This window comes from Vulpes lagopus, chromosome 15 (assembly GCF_018345385.1).
Source record: "Vulpes lagopus strain Blue_001 chromosome 15, ASM1834538v1, whole genome shotgun sequence".
Lineage (NCBI taxonomy): Eukaryota > Metazoa > Chordata > Mammalia > Carnivora > Canidae > Vulpes > Vulpes lagopus.
Window position 1 is genome coordinate 15,083,697 of NC_054838.1, and position 9,897 is coordinate 15,093,593.

The 9,897-nt window shown below is 36.7% G+C and overlaps 1 non-coding gene across 1 annotated transcript; it reads right to left on the reverse strand.

The window, feature by feature from the left end:
• Nucleotides 1-2,251: 2,251 nt before the first annotated feature.
• On the reverse strand, nt 2,252-2,354 carry LOC121476718. Its single transcript, XR_005984007.1, has one exon. It is a non-coding gene; the product is annotated as a U6 spliceosomal RNA (small nuclear RNA).
• Nucleotides 2,355-9,897: the final 7,543 nt, after the last annotated feature.

A 9,897-nucleotide genomic window follows, 5' to 3' on the forward strand; every position in this document is an offset into this window, starting at 1 on the left:
GACTGTTTAATCATTTGAGATAATCTATGTAAATCACTCAGCATAAATTTTGACACTTAAAAAAAATACTCATGAATGTTAACTGTTATCATGGCTTATAAAAATTATTGTTTATACTTCTTCCTAACACAAAATCAGATAGGCAGGACTTTTTCTAAAACATCTCCTCCTGAGGAGAGAAATAAACTAAGTTGCTTTTCTGGTACATGTTTTCAATCGATTGTTTCTTGGGCTTGGAAGTTGTGAGTAAAGGAAAGATGCCCCCCTCCTGACCGAGAGGCAACCTACCCTGGTCAGTCCAGCCTGACCTCCTTTTTAGACGGGGGCGACTCTAGGGCTTTGCTTTCCAAGTCTAAGCCCACACCGTGGAAGCACAAAAGGGCCAGATGGCTACAGGCGATGTCTGATAAAAGGGAATAAGATGTAATTCCTGTCGACTGTAAGGGGACTCCCCAGTGATGGGAACTAGTCATAGACTGGGAGGAGGTTGTGGCTCTTTGAAAGCAGATGGACCTGGATTCAAATCCAAGCTTTGTTGTTTACAGGTCAAGTTTCCCAACCTACAGGGCTGAGAGAAGTTGTCCATGTGAGCCACTGCCCCAGGGCGTTGTTGGCAGAGGCACCAGCGAGGAGTCCCCCAAAGAAGCTGGAACATCAGATTGAGGTGTCCTGTTGCTCATTAGTCTGTGGGCTCTCTGCACTAGTTACCTGGACACCTTGGCAGTGGGGAGCCTTCAGTGTGGTCTTTCAGTATCAGCCTCAGCGAGGGAGGAGCATGACAATTTTATATCCATTATTGGTTGAGATTCAGTAATTCTGAGTAGAACTTTAAGCCAGCTTGCGCAACCTTGAGGTGTAGCTCTGCCCTCTTATTCCCAAAAGTGTTTTTATTTAGTTGTAAAATTGATTTTTTTTTTTTTTGGTGTAAACCTTGTTACAACAAAATGATCCTCACCTACACTTCGGATGCCCTGAGAAATCAAATTTATATGCTACACTTCTGCTTTGCTTGTGCCACTGACTAGCAAGGCCATGGGGGTGTGGGCGGTACAGTTACAGAGTATTTTCCAAAACCTATTGTGGACACTCCTAACAGAGACTTATTGGACTTCATTATAATGACTATAATAATGATCGCTTATACAATACAGGTCATTTAACTCCATTACTTAATTTATTCTTTCCAAAAACCTTTTGTGCCTGGCATGTAACAGAAGACTAGCCTTCATTTTACAGTTGTGAAACTGGACTCGGACATCGACTGCCAACAGATGGCCTAGTTGGGGGGTCGGTATCCACCCCCCAGTGGTCCAGTGGTCTATTAAATAAATAAATAAATAGAATGGAATTAAATAAATTCCAGATTTTATGGACTTGGTGGTTTGTGATACGGTTCACTTGACCTCCCTCTGCCTGGAAAGGGACCAAACCTGTGATCTTTCTCTCTCTCCAGATTTCCAAAGAGGAAGCAACTCTCAACCAGAATAGGAGCCTAAGCCTGGTTTGTAGACAGTGGGGCATATCGGTGGCTTATTGCCATGTGCCCTGGGGTAGCAGTAAATTGATATTTGCTGATCTCCAAGCCTCTGGCAGAGATGGGGAGGGAGGGCTGGGAAAGTGACATTTCTGTAAATAACCACACCTGGTTCTAAGAGCAGAAGGATTGGCATATCCCTGTAGCCTCATCAATTACCTTCAACCTTTTGCAAAGGGAGCCCAGGGGAGAGAATCTCTTCACACTCTTCACATTATTTATAGACACCTCATCCTGTCTGTACTCAGGGGGGAGCATGGTTTGCTCAGCAGCGACCTCCTTCCAGATGTGTTTATATTTTCCCAGGCCCAGTGGAAAGCATCCTTCAGCCCCTCCACTCCAGGGAGCAGAGGGGATGCCTGACGTTGGGACATAAAGAAGATGTGAAGGGGAAGACATGAGCAGGATGCCTGAATTTCTCAGTTAGATTCGTGTATCTCCCAGTGAGCACTGATTGAATAGCCACTTTGCTGCGAAAGAAGGCAATTCAGGCAATTTATGGTTAAATAAACATGCTTTGCAAGCAGGTAGACCTAGATTTAAATCCCAGCTCTGCCATTTACAAGCTGTGTGGTTTGGGTTAAGCTTTTGCCTCCATGTCCTCATCTGTAAAATAGGATAATAGCTCCTCTCGGGGTCACTGGGAGTGTTTGAATGCAAAGGGCTACTGACACAGCAGATGATACGTATAAGGTGCCTCTTCTTCTTTTTTTAATTTTAAATATGGAACACTTCATAAATTTTCATGTCATCCTCATGCAGGGGCCATGCTAATCTTCTCTGCACCATTCCAATTTTACAATGTGTTGCTGAAGCCATCACTGGTGCCTATTCTTGTAAGAGACTACCACTTGCAGCATGTGTGTGTGCGTGTGTGTGTGTGTGTGTGTGTGCGTGCATACGGGGGCACACGAATATGATTTTGATAGACACAGGACTCTAGAAACAGAGACAATGTAGGCAACACAGGCAGGGAATTTTTGGTGAAAAAGTAGTGATTAAAATCTAGAGAAGGAGAGAGCTCTATGGACAGGACGAGTCAGAATGAACTCTATGGTGGCAGAGAGATTGAGTTGCCAGAGGGACGGAGGTATGTTATTGCACCATCAGTGTGCCCATCGCCTGACTGTGGGCTGGCCCACTGCTTCCAGCTAGCTTTTAGGAAAAGGTGGTGTAGTCTAGGAAGGTGGCCTGGACCCAGGGTGCAGCGTCAAGGCTTGCTAGCCTCTCCGGATGGAGACTTGTTGGCATACCATACTCCACGTGCAGCATTTGTTAGCTAATCCAGCAAAATGATGCTGCCTAGAGTAACAAAAAAAAAAAAAAAAAAGACACATTTTGAGTGAGTTTAATGGATTTTCTTGCTCAGTTCTCTAGTTTTGAAAGGCCTACCTCACCAAAAATATAGTGATTACCTGGTTTATGAACTTCTTACATTAAATAGTTTTTGTAACAAATTCAAAAGTTCACAAAGGTCCACAGGATAGTATAACGAACCTTCATGTAGCTATTACCCAGACACAAAATAAACTCACAGACACTTTCATTTCATCTATACCCCTCCTCCTGTCCGAATACTTAACACACATGCCCTAGATAATGTCATCTGTAAATATTTGTGTATGCTTTTCTAAACAATAAGAGGCTCTTTAAAAGTACGATCTCAACATCATTATCACATTGGAAAAAATTAGTAAGTTCTTAATATCATCAAATACCCAGTGTTCAAACTTCCACAATTGTCTCTTATTTTTCCCAGTTGAATTAGGATCTAAATAAGATTTACACATAGCAATTGATTGATATTTCTCTTTGTCTCCTCAATTTATAAATAGCCCTGCCTTTCTTTTGACTCCTTTATAATTCATTGTTGAAGAGATCAGTCATTTCCTATTTTCGAGATAGGACTGTCCCTCTGGCATTGTTTGCCTTGCGCCTTTGTTCCCAATATTTCCCATCAAATGGCAGCTAGATCTGATGACTTGGTCTAATTTCTTTCTTTCTTAACAAGACTACATTATAAGTATTGTCATGCACTTCTCTTGGCCAGCACATACGACTAATTGTCTCTTTCTGTGAAAAAACAGCCATTGATAATCATTGTCTAGATTCATGATTTCATTTGGGGATTTGCAAAATGGTGGCATTCTAGTTCTAACATTCCTTCCTCATTTATTACCTGGATTCTTTCTGTAGAGAGAATTATTTCCTCATCAACTACTTAGTTAACTTATGATACAGTTTAATGAGGAAAATCAGGTTAAATGTTTCTTTCCCTATACTTACCTGCATTCAGAATAGTGCGTCAGTTCCCTTATATCCTCCAGAGGTGACCAATGAGTTTTTTTTTTTTTTTATAGTATCATTAGGAAGAAACTCATGAATTCAAACACATTCCATGGGTTTCAATCCATGGCAGTTGTTCTCTCTGTGCTCAGATTTTCTCAGCTCTGGCCAACGAGAACCTCTAAGTTGCTTCATTCTGATGCAGCCATGACCCTAGTCTTCATCTTCTGGAAAGAAAAGATGTCTAAGCTTGGAAATGGAAATGTCTGTTAAAAAGAAAATGTATTATGACTATACTGAGATTTTCTTTCTTTTCTAAAGGATTTTATTTATTTATTTATGAGATACACAGGGTGAGAGAGGCAGAGACTCAGGCAGAGAGAGAAGCAGGCTTCATACAGGGAGCCTGATGTGGGACTCGATCCTGGGACTCTGGGATCCCGCCCTGAGCTGAAGGCAGACGCTCAACCGCTGAGCCACCCAGGTGTCCCTCTGTTAGCCATTTGTATATCTTTTGGGAGAAATGTCTGTTCGTGTCCTTGCCCGTTTCTTCACTGGATTATTTGTTTTTTGGGTGTTGAGTTTGATCATTTTTAAAAAATTATTTATTTATTTGAGAAAGACAGAGATAGCGACAGAAAGCACAAGGGGAGGAGAGGGAGAAGCAGACTTCCTGTGGAGCAAGGAGTCCCGACTCAGGACTCCATCCCAGGACTCTGGGATCATGACCTGAGCTGAAGGCAGACACTTAACCAACTGAGACACTCAGGTGCTCCGAGTTTGATAAGTTCTTTACAGACTTTGGATACTAGCCCTTTATCCAATATACCATTTGTGATGATCTTTCTCCATTCCATAGGTTGCCTTTTAGTTTTGTAAGGTTGTTTCCTTTTCTGTGCAAAAGCTTTTTATCCTGATTGCAGCAATCAATACACTAGTGTATTTTTAATTTGCCTTTGTCTTATTATGTACACAATCAAGATCTTTTTATGTAGATTAGAGACATTTGTATTTAGTTTTCTGTGAATTGTCTGTACATTTCCGTAGCTTTTCCCCCCACTCTACACCATTATTAGACTTTAATTCTTTCTTTTTTAAGGCTTTTTATTTATTGTAAATATTAATCCTTTATCTATGATAAAGTTGAAAAATGTCCCCCAGTTTGTCTCTTTACTTTCCTTATGGTGTTTTTGTGCTATGTAAGTAAATTTTTTTTTCTTTTTTTATGTAATAAATTCATTAATTTTTTTTCCCTTATGGCTTCTAGATATTGAGTCAGAGGTAGGAAAGTTCCCCTCACTCCTGGATCATAGAATAATTCAGATTTGTTTTTTCTATATTTGTATAGATTCATTTGATACATTTAACTTCCTAATCCACTTGGAGTTTATCTTGGCACTCAGTTTGGGGAATAATACAATTTTATCTTTTTACCTATGGCTATTCAGTTAGCCTCATGCCTTTGAGTAAAAAGCCATCATTTCCCCCACTAACTTGAGATTCTGGCTTTATAACATGCTAGATTTCCAAATGCGATTGGGTCTATTTCTGGATTTTCTATTTGTTCCACTGGACCATGAATGTTACGCTGCCACACTCTTAATTAGAGATATAGTATGTCTTAATATCTGACAGCACTCTCCCTTTCACATTTCTCTCTCTCTCTTTTCTCAGGCTTTTCCCCTCTTGGGTATTCTTGCTTATCTGTTCTTCCAAATGAATTTTATAAAAAAATTATCTAGCTCCAGAAAGAAACTTACTCATATTTTCATAAAATTATATTAAATTTATGAACTAGATTACATTTTATGGACTTAGACCTAAAATTTCTGATATTGAATCTTCCTGTTAAGAATATGGTATATCTTTTCATATACACAGGATTATTTTTGTGTGTTTTTAAATTACTCCATAGTTATTCTTCCTGAAGGTTTTGGACATTTCTTGATAAATTTATGCCTGGGTATTTAATTATATTTAGTATTCACAAAGGTGGTTTTCTCTTCTAATGTAAACTGATTTTTGTTTGTATATAGGAAGACTTGATTTTTGTATATTGATTTTATACTTTACTAAATTATTTTGTTTGTAGTAGTTTTCTAGTCCTGTAATAGTTTGTATTTTCTGGATACATAATTACATAATTCTCAGCTCTACTAATATGATGGATAATATTAATAGATTTTAGAATATTGAATCTACTTGGTCATGATGAATGTTTGAATGTGCTGTTGGATTTTATTTGCTAGTTATTTATGTTAGATTGGTCGATAGTTTTGTTGCTGCAATCATTTTTAGGGTGATAGAGACATTATATTCACTTCATATGGTAATTTTAAAAAATAGAACATCCCTGAGAAACAGCCTGGGCCTGGAACATTTTTGTGGGAATGGTGTTTTTCTACTTCCTCTATTTCTTCTGTGATATTTTATGTTTAGACTTTCTGTCTCTGCTGGGATTGATTTTGACAAGTTGTATTTGCTAGAGACTTATCCATTTCATCTACTTTTCCAAATTCACTTGCAAAGTAGATTCATATAATAGCAGTGCTCTGTCTGATGGCTATTTCCTCATTGTCATTTCTAATTTTATGTATTTAAAGTCCTCTCCCTTTTTTCTCAATTGCATCAGCTAACAGTTTTTTTTTATTATTATGTTCTTTTCTTTTCTTTTTTTTTTAAATAGTGAACTTTTGGATGTATTTATTAGTTCTGTTTTTAACTCAAATCTTTTTCAAGGTATAATTAACTTACTGTGAAATTTAGTTTGATGATTTTAAATAATTTATACACCTATGCAATAAAACACTAATCAAATAGAAAACGAGTCTATTGTTTTAGAAAATTTCTTCTTCCTCCTTCCAGGCAACCTCCTACTGAACCCTAGAGGTAACAATGTCCTAATATCTATCACCATAGTTTAATTTTGCCAGTTGTCAAATATAATATAAATGGGATTATACAGTACATGCTATTTTGTATCTGGCTTTTTGTACTTAATATATATTTTAAGATTCACAAATGCTCTTGAGTGTATCAATAACATGTTCTTTTAAATTTATTAATGATATTCCATATTGGATATACCACAATTTATGCATTCATTTGTTGATGAATTTGACTCATTCCATTTTGGGGTTATAAAGAAAAAACTGCTATACAAAATTAAACTATTGGGACTACACCAAAATAAAAACGTTTTGTACGGTGAGGGAAACCATCCACAAAACAAAAAGTGACTGACTGAATGGGAGAAGATATTTGCAATGATGTATCTGGTAAGGAGTTAATATCTAAAATTTATAAAGAACTTATAAAACTCAACACCAAAAAAAACCCCAATTAAAAGTCTAATTTTAATCTAATTAAAAATGGTCAGAATGCATGAGCAGACATTTCTCCAAAGACATACAGATGCAACGGACACATGAAAAGATGCTCAACATCACTCATCAGGAAAATGCAAATCCAAATCACAATGAGTTACCACCTCACACCTGTCAGAATGACTAAAATAAAAAACACAAGAAGTAAGTGTTGATGGAGACACGAAGAAAAAGGAACCCCTGTTCGCTGTTGGTGGGAATGCAAGCTGGTGCAGCCACTGTGGAAAGCAGTATGGAGGTTTCTCAAAAACTAAAAATAGAATTACCATATGATCCAGTAATTCCACTACTGGGTATTTTCTCAAAGAAAACAAAAACAGTAATTCAAAAAGATATATGCGGAAATATCAGTGAGGGAGACAAACCATGAGAAACACCTAACTCTGGGAAACAAATAAGGGGTGGTGGAAAGGGAGGTGGGTGGGTGGGGTTGGGGTGACTGGGTGATGGACACTGATGGGGGCACTTGAAGGGATGAGCACTGGATGTTATACTATATGTTGGCAAATTGAACTCCAATAAAAAAAAAGATATATGCACCCCTATGCTTATAGATGTGATATATATATATATAATGTTAAATATATATTAAATATATAGTATATGTTAATATTACTCAGCTATAAAAAAGAATGAAGTCTTGCCATTCAGAGCAGCATGGATGGATCTAGAGAGTATAATGCTAAGTGAAATAAGTCAGAAAGACATATATATGATTTCACTTATAAGTGGAATTTAAGAAACAAAATAAACAAAGAAAAGACAGATAAACAGAAAAACAGTCTCAAATATAGAGAAAAACTGGTAGTTGCTAGAGGAAAGATAGGTGGGGGATGGGTGAAATAGGTGAAGGTGATTAAGAGTGCACTTATGGTGATGAGTAACTGTTGAATCATTATTTTGTACACCTGAAACTAATATAACACTGTGTTAATAATACTTGGATTAAAAAATAAAATAAAAGGAATAAATCTGCTATAAATATTTTTGCTCAAGTCTTTTTGGGGACATGTTTTCATTTTACTTGGATGAATATCTAAAAGTGGAACAGATAGCTCATAAGGTACATGTGGCTAAACTTGATAAGAAACAGGCAATTCCACTTCTTGTTATTTATCTGAAGGAAATGAAAACACTAACTCAAAAAAATTGTTGTACCAAAATATTTATTGCAGCTTTATTTATAACAGCCAAGACATGGAAGCAACCTAAGTATCCATCAATAGATGAATGGGTAAAGAAAATGTAATACATACACACACACACACACACACAGGAATATTATTCAGCTGTAAAAAGAAGAAAATCTTGTCATTCGTGACAACATGAATAGAACTTGAGGGTGTTATGCTGAGGAAATGAAGTCAAACAGAGAAAGGTAAATACCATAAGATCTCACTTATACATGGAATCTTAAAAAGACACAGCAAACTCATAGATACAGAGAACAGATTGGCTGGGGTGGGGAGGGGGTGGCTTGAGGGCATAAAATGGGTGAAGATGGTCAAAAGGTACAAATTTTTCATTACAAAATAAGTCATGGGGCTGTAATGTACAGCATGATCACTGTAATGAATAATTCTGTACTGTATGTTTGAAAGTGGCTAAGAGTAGATCTTAAAAGTTACTACCACAAGAAAATAAATTTGTAGCAATTTGGGGTAACATTAATCAGGCTTCTTGTGGTGATCATTTCAATATATATATATATATATATATATATATATATATGTAAAATCATGCTGCACACAAATATAATGCTATATGTCAATTATATCTCAATAAAATTTTTAAAAAATAATAAAGAAGCTAAATAAAAAAACATGCAATTATTTTCCAAAAGTGTTGTACCATTAATAATCCACCAGCATGAATGTTCCAGTTGCTCTATATCCTCACTGACAATTGGTATTACTGGTCTTTTTTTTTTTTTTAAAGATTTTATTATTTATTCATGAGACACACACACACACACACACACACACACACACACAGAGAGAGAGAGAGAGAGAGAGAGAGAGAGACAAGGCAGAGGGAGAAGCAGGCTCCATGCAGGGAGCCCGACATGGGACTCGATCCCAGGTCTCCAGGATCAGGCCCTGGGCTGAAGGCAGCACTAAACTGATGAGCCACCCAGGGTGCCCGGTATTACTGGTCTTATATTTTAGTCCTTCTAGTGGGTGTGGGGTGTTATTTCATTATAGTTTTAATTTTAAAACAAAAAACAAAAAAAATAATTTTAATATCTCTGATGACTAATGATGTTGAGCAGCTTTTCATGTGCTTATTAACCATTTATATATCTTCTTTTATGAAGTTCTTTTTGAAGCATTTGTTCTCTTTAATTGAATTGTCTTTTTATTATTTATCTGTAGTTCTTTATATATTTCTGACACAACTTTGTCAGGTATATGTTTTGTAAACATTTGGTTTTGGTCTGTGACTTGTCTTTTCTCCCCCTTTACTATGTCTTTTGATAAGCAGATTTTAATTTTGATGAAACCAAATTTATCATTTTTTTCTTTTATACGTGTATTTTGTGCTCTCTCTAGAAAATTTTTCCCCATCTGAAGGTTATAAAGATAGTCTCCTAGGTTTTCTTCTAGGTTTATTATTTTAGCACTTTTCCTATCTTGAATTAATCCTTGTATATGGTCTGAGGTTTTAGCTTTTGCTGTTTTTAGCATGGAT